A 12,412-nucleotide genomic window follows, 5' to 3' on the forward strand; every position below is an offset into this window, starting at 1 on the left:
GAGATTTATTAACACTGCAGTGCAAACAGCATCCCGGGGATGAGGAAGAGCAGGGAGGACAAGGAGTGAACTCGGAGCAGCCCATCTGAGACTGTACTGTATGAGTTACAGGATACAGGACGATGATAAAGACTTTACCAGCATTGTCATTTTGTATGTTTATTACCACTGAGTGACTCAGTCCTGAATTATTTTTGTCGAACTGAAGAATACAAAATTAAATTATATAATTCCAAACGGAACCCCTGCATTGAGTGTACCTGAGAAAAAGTTTCTTCTTAAAATACATTGTTTCATGCACCTCATTGCAAAAATAAGAAAGTCATTTTTATTTGTGGGACACATATGTTCTTGGAGGAAGGAAGCAGGAAACACAGAAATAATGCATTTCATGATACCGTCTCCCTGTATTTGAAGTGAACCCCAAACCCAGTCGAGATGACACAGAACAGAAGATAATGTCTCTATTCACCTCGTTCCCTTCCGCATTACTCACCCATCAGATTACAGCTGTCAGTCACACCAGTGAAAAATCCCCGTAGAAAATGAAATGGACTTTGACTATCTGAAAGGCGGCATTTTGAGAAATTGACACAAAAAAAACGAACCCAACATGTGTTTGGAACGCTGCCATAAAGCACAGCATGTTTTATTTAGTTTCAATGCTCTTTTCCCCTGGGTTGAGAGAAGCCTGCTTTTCAAAAGTCCATTTTGGTAAAATTGCACAATTATTTGACGCGTTTCCAGGGGTGCCATGCATTTACCATGCTGTGCAACACTCCCCTGTGCTAGAACACATTTTTTTTCCTCTGCTTTTATCTTGGTATGCCACAGTAAGAGGCAAGCTCGCAAAATCCATCAGTGGAACAGACCTGCTACAGACAAGAAGGAAGTAACTAAATAACTGGAGCTAACATGTTGTGGAACAGTCTTGCAGGCATGTGTCCTGTGTAGATGATTTCAATAACGATAGTTGAGGGCAGGGAGTCACACATGATGGGTTAACCATGAGTAGAATAGACTATACAACGAGTTCTCAAGAGCACTGAATACAGGAAACTTGGCTTGTAAAGCAAGCACCCCTGGTGGTACAATGAAATGGGTTTTGCTTGAACTCCTTGCCTGGCTATGAAGCATGCACTTCAGTGTGCCTAGCCTGGCTATGAAGCATGCCCTCAGTCGTGTTATGCAGAGTTGTTTTGATGTGACTGGTGCTGTGTGCATGCCTGTCATTTAAGGTTCCACTGTGATGCATGCGTTTGTTAATAATCTCAGATTGGATCTCGTTTCCGCCTGCCTGCCTCCAGCAGATCCCCCTTGGGATTAAGACCCGCTTTCATGTGGCTTCTTTCCAGGTTAAATCTGCTATTCAGTAAATATACAAAACGAACCCTGATCTTGACTACATGCAGATGTGGCTCTCATAACATCCTGCTTTAATCTGTCTAAGGAAGGTCCAGGTTTGATTTAAACGCCCGTAAGTGCTGTTGTTAAAAGTGAACACGTTTTGTGTCCCTTAATGTTATATGAGATGTCATCATCTCGAGCATTGTGGAAGGAGCTGTGCAAAAAAGGATTTCTGTTATAAGAGACTACTATGAGTCACAAAAACTGTAGTGGTGTGTTGTGTTCAATAACACAAGATGTACTGGAATTTTGACAAGCCCTTAGTAATCTGATTGATCAGACGCGATTTATAATATGTAGCAGATACTGATTGATTCAATGAGGACATCTGCCTGGTGATTAAAACCCCACCTCCTGCCTCAATGAGATGGACCTGCAAGGTGGTACGACAGAGGAAGGAAGCGCTGGAGATAAAAAGCACACCAGCTGCTGTGAAAAAACCCAGCATTCCTGGAGCGTGGATGAGGGCCGTATATATAAACAACTGTTCCTCAATTATATTTCTAACTTAATTACAGTGTTTCATCAGCTCTGTCTGCTTCTCTGATGGGTATAATTACACGCTGTGCCAATCCCTCGTGTATTCTCTGCTTTTCCCTTGCTCCACACCCCCTGCTTCGCAACTTTGTCTTGACTACCCCACACCAGTCAGCTGTTTGTCTATTACAGCGCCTCTGCTCTCGTTCGAGATCTACACCTGAATGCTAATTTCAATGCAACATTAGACACTGTGAGTGAGACTCTTTATTGAGAGAAACGTACTGGGGTCAGCGTACAGCAGTGTGGTGATAATGCACGGGCGGACTGTGCCGTTTATAATCCAGGAGCAGTTAGTGGTCATAAAATGGGCAAAGAGTTTGAGAGTATAGCTCCATGTATCTATGTATTTATTGCGTCTGTCTGTCTGTGGAAGACATGGCAAAGCAGCCTGGATCGATAGCTGGCTGTACTGTGCATCTAATTAAGCTCACAATAAAACAAGGAATGGCTCAGACCGCAGCACAATGGGAGTTGCATTGCAAACAGCTGCTGTCCGTCTGTTTCTCTTTGTCTGAGGGCCCCCGCGGAGTTAAAGCAAATCCCTGCACTGCTGAGAACGGGCACAAAAAAGCACAGATTTGAATTTGAGTCCGATTTGAATACAAAGGCGACAACAGTCTGTCTGGCTTTCAATGGCAGCCCTCTAAAGAGACTTTTCCAGTTTGCATCTGTCTTTGAGAAGCTCCACAAACTGTCTTCTGCTAATTGCACTGCACTGGGGATCAGCCTGCACTGGCTGACCTGTCACTGGAGAATATTACAGGCGGTGCTGCACTGGATTTTTCTCTGTCTTTGACAGAACTGAACTAAATTAGCTTTGGAAATAGCTGGTGGCAACACTAAGTCAGAGAAGCCGGTGGGATTGTCGGGGGGGATGTGAACCCTTTTTATGTTGACTGTAATTGCAGGGGTCTGCATATCCTCCCATCAGCTGCAGCATGAGAGCCGAATTATTCCCAGTTTCCGATTCCACAGTTTTGTCCCCCCTGTTCCTGGCGGTCTGTCACTATGCCGCTGCGCGACTGCGCGTTCTGTAGCCAGCTCCGCATCTGGTAGCACTGAGTTCTTTTTTTTGTATGTATGAAGGAATCTCCTTTAACCAACAGCTTTCAATAACCCGATAGTTTCTGTAGGTGCATTGATTTGAAAATGTGTTCACAGGACTGTACATTAGAGCCTCACAGCTGCAAACCCTGCACTTCAATTTCAAATGTATTTACTTACAAGCTGACTGGCCAACACATGGCTCCTGACTACTGGTTACTGGATACTGGAGAACCCAGTACGTTGAACAGACCTGGTACAGACAAGTAAGCAATAACTGGGATGTAACATATTGTGGAAACAGTATAGCAAGCATGTGTCCTGTGTAGATGATTGATTAATTTCATACTGGTAAAAAAACAGCAGCAGCAGCTAGCAGGGAAGTACACATGATGGGTTAACCAAGAACTGATCCAGAGCCCACACCAGCCTTCATTTAGCACTGTTTCCACACTCGCAAGGGGAGTGAGCTTGAGCTGCTTTGTTCAACAATCTGTCTTGGTTACTGTCCGTACACAAGTGGCTTAGTTAACCCCTCTGTTCAAGAGCAGCATTCAGGGCAGCAAATAAATGGAAGAGCTCTCTTCAACACATCAAGGGTTACAGCTGCTTGCATTGAGAAACGCAGCACTGAAGGGCTGAGTGCCCCCCACGATCTGCCGTACCCAAAGGAAAAATGATGAGCTAATAATTGGCTTGGAAAAGTGCTGCTGTATCGAACAGCGCAGGCATCCATCAGTGTCATCAGAGAGCATCGGGGATCAGCAAGGGAGGATGGAATGACTGTCAGCTTGCCGCAGCTGCACAGTGTCAGGGCCTGAGTGACAGCACGCTCACCAGTCACGCTGTGGTAGCACACACAATGGCTCAGCACTCGGCAGCACCGTCATTAGGTTAATGTCAGAATATATCTGCAAATCCTAGGCTTTAAAATTGACATGAGGACTGCTAGGACTTTCTGATAAGATTTATATCAATGTTTTGGTTTTTCCAAGAAATCCTGAGCTAAAAACATGGCTAATGCTTGTCCCTGCTTTAGAGTCAAGAACAATTTAAACTGCTTCCCCTTCTTAACTCCGAAAAACAAGAACAAATTGATTACAAAATGCCAAGGCATACCCATCCACCCAGAGGGTGTCCAGTCCCAGTCCTGGAGGGTCATTCCTCCAAGGGTTAACGGGTAAATTGATAGAAATACAGTAACTACTTTGGGGCCTGGATGGAGGTTTAAGTGGTTCCATTAAAGAATTTAGAACAGGGTTGGAACAAAGAGAGGAGCGGAAGAGCCAGCTTCGCCCCCCCTGGTTTGCAGTGGAAGCCTTTATACTAAATGATCTTCAACAGCACCACACACCATTGGTAGCACAGGGTTCCGTTACCAGGGTTACAAGTTCCAGTGCAGCTCTCTCTCTCTCGCTCTGTTTATTCTTCGTAACTGTGTAACAGAAAGCCCTTTAAGCTCTAGGTAGGGCTGATCATTACCCAAATATTTACTGTTTGCATTCCAGCCCCAGTTAACCAGCCCACCTATTTGTTGATACGGCTGGATTTAGTGCAGGGGTGACATTGAGGAGAACGGCATTCATTCTCAACATAACAGAAATAATGTCCTGCACCATCTGGAAAAGCACTTTAACAGTCTGCACTGGGGGATATGTGCTGTGAGAGAAAAACAAGCAAGCAAACAACCCAGATGAGGTTTCTAGAAGGGTTGCAATTGGTTCTGCAGAACCTGTACTGGAACTAAAATAGTGGACTAATAAACTATTATTCAAGGGCAATGCGTGCGTGCTTGCGTGCGTGGGTGCGTGCGTGGGTGCATGTGTTTGTGTCTGTGTGTGCGCGCGTGCATGCGTGTGTGTATATATATATATTCATGATAAACAACTCACTCAGTCAGAACATTAACAATTCTCCTTGAGGAAAGAAAAACGTTTCAGACTTTTACCCTTGAGCACACTACGTGTGGTGCAATGTCTGTTTACTTTGATGCAGAAGTTTGTAAGATCTGCCGAAATAGTTTATACCACATGCTGAAACTCCTGAGAGCATTTAAAAGAAGAACAGTGCAGGCTGGTGAAGTGACAGAGTGTTCCCCTGGGGTCCATCAACCCCAGCGTAACCCAGATCTACACAGCACTTTCAAGAGCAACCCCGGCAGCTCCCGGCACTGGCAGAACACTCTCCATGCACACTAAGCAGATAGGGTTCAACCGCTGATTCATCAGAGTTCAGCCTCCTTAATGTTGCTAATGCTTCTTAATGGTCCGAAATTTTTTTTTTTTTGTTGCTTGGTTGTGAATTTCAATGTGGTCATGAAAGCAATGCAGTTAATTTCTGCTGCTTGAAGTCGAGGAGCCCGACAGAAGGCTGGCTTGTGCGATCGCCTCCCGCTTTTTAAGCATCCACGGGACTCACTATTGAAATAAGGACCACACAGCGAGCTCTTAATTAGAACCAACAAGACACGATGTGCTTCCAAGACATGCTGCCTAGTAAGAGTTTTAAAGCTGTACTGTGCTCTCTACACTAGCTTTAGTCTCGCTTTCTCGACTCACTCGTGCAGTTAATGTTTTTAATGCGATTATATTCCACAATTGGGATGATAAGGAGACAGGGAGCAAAGTGCTGAGAGACACAGGGTTTACAGAACTCAGAGGTCTCTTTGTGCTGCTACAATCTGTGAGGGCTGAGAGAGAGAGAGGCGGCGATTGATCAGAGACAGACCCTCCCAGCCTAAAGCAATCCCAGCAGCTGGCAGGAATAGAAGATTATCAAAGTGTTCCGCTAGTTACAACAGGCTTCTCTGCCTGGAAGTAAGTCCATACTGAGGGAAGGGTTGTGGCGGTGCTGCATGGAGACTCTTCCAGTTAAAGACGATGCAAGCCAGATTTGCTGTCGGTGGGTTTGCACGGTCGCCCCTGTCTCTCAACATAGCAGGAGACTTTCTTCTGTTGGAGGCACCAATAAGGAACCAGGAGTTTGAGCTCCACAGGTAGCCCTGCAGCAGCTTGAGCTCTAGCAAAGAACCCCTGCAGCCTGCACCGCACCCAGGATCCCTGGGAGAAAACATTCCTAGCGCTGGAACAAATGCCTTGGTGTTTACACAGCGTGCTTCTCTGAACCTTTTTTTTTTGATGTAGCTGTGTGGTGAAGTTGTTTACTTGCAGCTTGGATCGTATAGAGAGCGTAATTCTTTTTACAAGCCACTTCAGTTATTCCTACTATATATATATATATATATATATATATATATATATATATATATATATATATATATATATATATACTGTATTCTCAAGCCCAAGCTTTGTGTTTTATGAATGGTTAAGCAACGAACTATGGGATTCAGTTCATCTGAACCAGGGAGAAAAACTGGGACCTAACAAAATGATTCTAGTAACTGGGATTGTTATCTTGATTGAGATGATCTTGCGGTCTTTGATTGCAGAAGGACATTTAAAAGCGGAGAAATGATCTGAGATTTCATTAAGAACTTTGTGTTTTTGCAGCTCTTTTTTTGTTTTTTATGAGTAACAGGTTGCCAGTCAGCACTTAAGACTGTTTAAGTCCATCTTAAGCTATAAGAAATGAAATGATCTTTTCTGTTAAGGCAGCCAACACATTACTTCAGTGATACAGCACCTGTCAGAACGGCGTTGGAGACGAACGCAAAGAAACGCAGAGACACTAATAAAACACGGTGGGTTCATTTCCCAGCCCGGTTCCATCCCATTGACAATCACAAGTATTTCAATGCAGCTTAAAACACGGCAATAGGATCAGAGGAGCTCCGACTTAATATACTCCTCACAAAAAAATGTAACCAACTGTCAATTAGGCAGACAGAAGACAGAGCCCAGCAGCTCGCTGCTTTAATGCAAAGATAAATATGACAAGCCTGCTTTCATTCGGAGGCTGCAGGATACTATAAATGGTTTTGATCTGTGCAGCAGGCAAGCTCAGAGAATCCTAAGAAACTGGTGCTGCTTCCAGACTGATAAGGACAGGGCAAGCACAACCGTAATTATTATCCCCGCTCCTGATTTATTACGAATGTCGCACACGGAGCCGGTATAATCTTACAATTACCCTGCCTTTTGCTGTTGGGTCTCCCGTCTGTAAAGGGAAGTGTGGGGAGTGGGGTGGGCTTCGACTGTGCTTCATATTTTAAACAGCCTTACAAAGAATTTGAACGCAGAGGACATTTGTCCTCTCAACACAAGAGAGGCCAACCACAGCCTGGCTGTCAAAGCAAGAGTTAAACTGCGGGAATCGGACAACTCGCCAAACAGGCCGGGCTCAGCAGTGGAGCAAGCAAATACAAGCACATTGAAAGCCATTGTCAGGAACTGGCATCTTCTGTTCCTTTTAGATGGAGACCACGTCATTTTAAATCCAGCTTCAGCCTGCCGCCCTCACTGTAAAGAGCCCATTTCTGTCTTTGATAAGTGCATAGCTAGGAGGGTTTTTTTTTTTTTAACAGCTTTTCAGATTTCCGAAATCTGATTAAGCTCCAGTTCAGTTTACTGTTGGTAACTCAATCAAGGAACCGACCGCATTCTACAAACAGACCACAGGAATGTCACATGGGTTGATCTGAGACGCCACTGTAAAGGAGACCAGCGTAATTAGGAGACAATGGGTCTGTTCAATTGATCTTAACACCAGCAGAACTGAACACTTCACATTTAAAAAGCAGTCAAATCCTTTCCTGATTTTTTTATTTTTTTTTTTTTAACAGAAAGACTGAGATGAAGTGCTATGTAAACAATGGCAGTAATTAGATCAGGCGCCAGTTAGATCTTATGGAAGAGACCCCAGTGGTTCAGTGCTTATTCTACATGACTCTGTGGAGCGTCAGAGCTGATGCATTGCTATTTTAACATTTTCAATTTGGTCACGGTCATGCATCACACACTGTACAATGTACACTACCCGCATCTGTCCTGTGTTTTGTGTTTAAACCAACAGGATGTTCGAGGGCAGAGAGGGTTTGGTGATGTTTGACAGTTCCACATCGGCTCTCGATTACATCTCCCGCAGGTCTGTCCTAAACCCTGGGCGCTGCATCGGGGCCCTTGTTGTAATGGAATGATATTTAAAAAGCCAGACAGCTCGGACTGGGAGAGCTGCTTTGATTGGCTTGTTGCTGTTCCGCGAGGGTGTGTCAGACTCAGACTGCAGTGCCAGCAGCGTCCCTGGGTGCAATAAGCCATCCAGAGTACAGGGCTTTGGGGGTCCCACAAAAAACACTGAGTCATGTTAAACCAAAACATTCTCTGATCATGCAAAAAAAAAAAAAAAAAAACTGCTATTTGAAGTTCTTCAGTAAAAAAAAAAAAAAAAATCTTTATTTTTATATAGCGCCTTTCATAGTGGACCACCATCACAAAGCGCTTTACCAGATACAAGACTAATGTCAATAGTCAATAGCCATGTCCTTAAGCTGGTGTAGCTGCACGGCTGCCTGTGCTATAATAGCTAACGGCCTTCTTCCTTTGCTTTTTCATTTTATAAATCCTGGTGTATGGATCGTTTTGTAATTGCATTTAAAGAACTCAAAGGAGTGCACTGTGCCTCCAAACCTCACATGTGCCCCTGCATGTTCTTGCATGGGTCTCATCTAAATTATTTAGGGGAACCTGCCCATTACAGTAGCATCACGTATAATTACAAGTTGAGCTGGTGCTGCTGCATGATACGCAGGGTCACCCTTAAAGGTGTCGCAGATTTAGGCTTCAGTAACAGCCTCAGCAACAAGACTCTGTGTGCCTCCGATTGGCAGGTTTCCCTGCCCTGGCCTTAACCAACCAGAAACCAGGAGTGAAGTTCATCACCCTTAGCAACCACTCCCTCTACCTTCCACACACACAGACACAAACAAGCAGATCAGACCTAGCTCCCGGCACACAAACCCGTCGCACCTCTCCTCTCTAGTGTTTATGACGTGCTCGAAACCGGCACTGCCTCAGGGCAGTATCTCTACATAGGGATTGTTGTGAAGGAGGATCAGAGATGCCTTTCGCTCAGACCCTTCCAGAAAGAATGGTTCACATTCATTTGCAATTGTCTGGAGGGGTTTGTGGGTATTGTATGTGTTCATTGTTTTACTTTCCTCGCCTGCATTGTCACAATGAAACAGGTTATAGGTGTTACATTAGGGGATTAGTGATGGGACAGAACAGCTTTTTATATATATGTATAAGAGCACAATAACTAAGAGTGAAGAAAACACTGGCACTGAGAATCGCAAAAACACGTTTTTAAAAACACGTTGCAATGTTTCGTTCTTCGCTACACAAAAGGTTACTATTTTAACCTCCAATACCTCTAATGCATAACAGCATTCTCAGATTTGCTATGCATTTTTGTAAGGTATTACAGGATCTTTAATGCTAAAATGATACCACAGTTCTGCTCGCAACAATAAGGTGTGCCTGTTCTGGCAGAACAGTGTTGCGTTGTATTCAGAGCACTACTTTATCTTTTCCAGTTCATCAACGTCTTGGGCCCTATTCACAAAACTTTACCGTTTTAAGGACTGTTAAAGCCCGTTCTGATTAATTAAATGAAGTTCGCAGGTCATGAAAGCTTTGCCAGCTGTTTTAGACAGGGTGATAAGTCTGATCTGTTTGACTTAAGAGAATGTTTAGAAACAAAAAGAACATTCCTTAAAACAGCATGTTTCAATAGCAGTATTAATTCAAGCTGTCTGAGCAGCCTGCTAGATAAATAAAAACGACCTGCACATGAGGTGCTTGTGCTTTACACTAGAATTTAGAACATTTTTGCACCAGTTTAAAACAACAGCAATGCACAGTGAAGCACGCAGCTGGACTGGTCAGCCCTGACCCTCGTTATCCTCCTAGCTCATACACAGCAGTATGATTGGTAGGATTATTATTTTTTTAATATTATCATTATTTTACTTTTGGCATCAGAGGGATGCCGTGGAGAGTTTTCTGCAGGGAAAGCAATTTGGAGCTGTCCGGTAAAACTGGAGCGAATCCGCAAACAGCAAAGATCCTGCAGCTTGGTTTCACAATCGTATCAGTTTATCGTTTGTGCATGATGTAATGGAGTGGACTTGTAATGTTTCTGGTGTCAGGTGAAGGATGAAAGATGCCTGAGGATACACATGCACCCTTGTATAATATTTCTCTGTGGTTTCTAGCAGGGTGAACTACTGGCTGTTTTGAGCTTTCTTGCAATGAATGATAATGGCAGTATATTTTACAGTGAACCTGCTCTGAATTGCAGGGTGTGATTGCAGAGCTGTGGAATTGCAGGGTGTGATTGCAGAGCTGTGGAATTGCAGGGTGTGATTGCAGAGCTGTGGAATTGCAGAGCTGTGGAATTGCAGGGTGTGATTGCAGAGCTGTGGAATTGCAGAGCTGTGGAATTGCAGGGTGTGATTGCAGAGCTGTGGAATTGCAGGGTGTGATTGCAGAGCTGTGGAATTGCAGGGTGTGATTGCAGAGCTGTGGAATTGCAGGGTGTGATTGCAGAGCTGTGGAATTGAGACCAAAGGGTTTTTAATACTTTTGCAACCTGGTTGGAAAAAATCCACACTGTATAGATTTCGTTTTGAATCATTTCCAGTGCGCCGGCTTTCACTGGAAAGCTGACTCGCATAAGAGCCTCAGGTTGATAGGGATACCGGAGATCTTTGATAGGCACATGATCGTGTCTGGGTGCCTGCTTTGTATTCAGGTAAAACACACATTACACATTGCACAAACACAGCAGCGTTATGGTACCATGTTTAACTCTGCAGCACATCCCACTTCATACCTTAAGGCAAAACCAGGAGCACTTGTGGAGAGGCTGGAGAAACAGGCATTTATGAACATCAGGGGAGCCCATTCAGAGCACTTCCACAGTCATTTCCACAATGGCCTGGAGTGAAACACTTGTGTTGCCAAGCGCTTGTGCTTTTAAACAGTCCCATTGTTACCATGCCTTCCCTTAACACTCTTATTAGGACCTGAATACCGGTTTAAATTATGTTTAATGTGACTCCTGGGAGTCCAGATACAGCAATTAAATGGCCAGTAAAATGGCCATGTTTGACTGCCATTGTAGTGTAGATGTTGCCTAGTAATTGATTGTGATAGCGCAGTGAGCCTAAGTAGCTTTGAGATGGAAGACTGTATTCATTAGTGTGCTGGTAGAAGTAATGCAGTCCTGTGCATTTATGGGTGTACTAAAGTTTTATTGACATGGTCTAAATGTTTTAGTGCATATTTTATGTCAGAAGAATTGTTGGGAACCCTCACAACAGTAACACTCTGGTAAACTGAGAATACGAGGTGTATCTGAAACATCCTCCTCACTCCTGAGACCAGGCTTGTTAAGAGAAAATGAAATTTGCCTGTGAAATGCATTAGATTTGCTTTATTGGTAGCGCAGGCAATTTCAAATGAAAAACGTTTATTATACTGAACCAAAGGACCGATGTGGCTAACTAAATCAAATAAATATTCAGCTACTGGTACAGGTAGATTAAAAGAAAAGTATTCAATTATTAACAAACAGCCTAGCCAAGTGAAATGCAGCAACATAATCTCCTTGGGTTTCCTCAACCATTCCACTGCAGATCAACATTCTTAACAGGATTTGCGGACGTGTGTCTCACCGTGCTTCGAAGGCGGGGTTTTCAAGCGGTTTGCAGGAATGGATTGAATACAATCAGTTTGAATCAAAATCCTACTGCAGCTTGCTGAGGATTACAGCGCTGAAGAATGCTTGATGTGCAGGGGATAGAGAAAGGCCCTTCTTTGGAAATGCAATTACAAAGAAAGAAAGAGATGCTGTTTTCAATAAATCAGCTCCCCAATTCAACATGGACTCCCCAGTTGAGTGAAAGATATAACACCAGTGAAGGGAACACTGTGCGCTCACTTTACTGGTGTATTTGTTATGCTCGATGATCATTTTAATTAAACATCTGTATCTCCAGAGAGTGGATATTTTTATATATATCAGTATATATCGATATCGGTATCCGAGCAGGGTGCGGCTTACCTCACAGACAGGCATAGCAAGCAAGCATATTAAAAACACATTGCAAAGATTGGTAAATGATGATAAATACATGGCAAAATCACAGGGAAAGTGTAAAATGACTGTAAAAAAATACCATGGGTTCACTTCAGCCCAACAAGACCCTCAAATTGGACGATGCTACTGTGTACAGCAAGCAGTGTGCAGAGCAGCACCTGAAGTGACAATGACAGCAGACTGCTATTTACCCAGACAGCAGAACCCCAGCACCACACTGCTTTCTGCAGCTCCCCTACTGCTGTGCCAGGTGCCCTCTCAGTGTACGGCAGACAGAGTTACTGTGCAGCAGCCACTCGTAAATCCAGCACAGAGACACCTCACTTTGATCCTGTAGCGCTCTGTATCCCCAGAG

Source organism: Polyodon spathula, unplaced genomic scaffold, assembly GCF_017654505.1.
Source record: "Polyodon spathula isolate WHYD16114869_AA unplaced genomic scaffold, ASM1765450v1 scaffolds_766, whole genome shotgun sequence".
Lineage (NCBI taxonomy): Eukaryota > Metazoa > Chordata > Actinopteri > Acipenseriformes > Polyodontidae > Polyodon > Polyodon spathula.